The sequence below is a fragment of the Poecilia reticulata genome, linkage group LG22 (genome assembly GCF_000633615.1).
Source record: "Poecilia reticulata strain Guanapo linkage group LG22, Guppy_female_1.0+MT, whole genome shotgun sequence".
In the NCBI taxonomy this organism is placed as follows: domain Eukaryota; kingdom Metazoa; phylum Chordata; class Actinopteri; order Cyprinodontiformes; family Poeciliidae; genus Poecilia; species Poecilia reticulata.
This window is the reverse complement of record NC_024352.1, coordinates 14,493,058-14,494,915: the sequence shown is the minus strand read 5'-3', so window position 1 is coordinate 14,494,915 and position 1,858 is coordinate 14,493,058.

Below are 1,858 nucleotides of genomic sequence, written 5' to 3'. Positions count from 1 at the left end.
AACCCAAAGTTTTAATCCATTTATGATGATGAGGAAAATTTAAAACAAGCAAAATATATGGAAACCCTCTCATGGACCACAAACAGTTGGGACAGGTGTGTCCAAAGTCAGGCTGTGCAGCTCATAGCTGAAGAACGGCGGAGGTTTTGTTCCTTAGCTCAGCAGGCAGATTGTTAGGGCAAGGTTTCCACTGACAAAATAAAATTCTCATAAAAAAAGGGAAAATGTCACATGCAACACAAAGTATTCATCTTTTATTAAATATAGTTGGTGCTTTCGTTTTAATTTTATAGTAAATTGTACCCCAAACGTCCAGCACTCAAAAGTTGACCTGGATGCACCAACTCATTAGACTCCTGGCCAGCATTTTTCAAAGAAGAGTGGCCCATTTCCTGTTTCTAAAAAGGACTCCAAAAGGTTTTCTAGACTAAGAAAAAAATATAGTTGTGTGCTTCTTGTTCATAACAAAACTTTGTGGTGAAATATTCAAGATGTGAGCCTTACAGAAAAGTCAGACTACTTTGCTTGGTTCATTTGAATATTGCATGTTTACTCTTGAGCAGGTAAAATGTAAAGTCACGTTATTTTTTTGTGTGTGTTTTTATGCATACATGAATAAATAAACTAATAAAAACAGACAAGTAAATGAATAAATACGCGTTGTGGTGTCGTATTTCTCTCAACTCTGTATAAATTGTAGGTAGAAAAACTTGATATGGCTTAAGAGACGCGGAAAGAACATTTCACAGCTTTGGCAAAAGGCCGTTCAGTTTCCTTCGCAAACATAACCCCAAAAACAGGCAGAGGCTCCTCCTGTAACATCAGGGATGGCTTCATGTTCTCTCCCGTTCTAAAGTAGTTTATCTCCTCGGGTAGTAAATAAGTAGCTTACGGCGCACAGAAGATTTCTTCCCCCCACCCCGACTACAGGCTGCTTGTCAGTGTTAAGTAGTCATCCTTGCACGCGCCAAGCCAACATCAAACGTGATGGGACTGTGTTTCATCCGGGCTTCCTCTGCTCTGGAGCTAAGAGCCTGAGAATGCTCCAACAAAGCGCGCTCTGCGGCTCGGGTGCAACTAGGTTAACAGCTAACTGATTTTATGCCAGGCCAATTCCCCTGTACGGTAAATTCCTGCCTGTTTCACACGCTTTGTTTGCTTTTAGTTATCCGCGGGTTTCTGGTCCTGTAAAATGTTCATGTTTGGAGTCTCCTCCAGCTCTGAAATCACCGTATTCTCACAGACACTTGAGAATGGACACAAAAACGACGGATTTGCATGAATCTGGAAGTCATTAACTCATCATTTACCCTGTCTCTTCTCTCCTTCACTCAATCCTCAACATACATTTGCAGTTCGTCTTCTCCCACGGGAGTCTTCTCACCACCAGCCACTTTCTCTTCTTTGTCTTTCTCCCTCCTCTTTCTGCAGAGAGCGGCATGTTTGTGAATAATTTTCATTTCAAGGGGGTCATATAGACTCCCCTCCATGCAAATGAGGCAAATTCTCAAAGGTAATAATCACCTGAAGCCCCCCCTCCCCTCCCTCCCACTCCCACACAAACATACACACACCCCAGGTGGCTCCATATTGCTTAGCCGACATGAATAAATAATTAAATGAAATCTAATTTTTTTCTATTTCATTTCCACAGCCGCTGAATCCAATTCCGCCTCCACCCTCTGAGAACGACACCCGGGTGACCCTCAGGTGCAATTACCCCCATTCAAGATGCTACGCAGAGACTCACTTCTTAGTGATATGATTCATACGGTGGGTGTCATGTCCCAGAGTCAGTAAAAATATTTACTGAAAGACACAATGAGCAGAAGAAGTTTTATATATATATATATATATA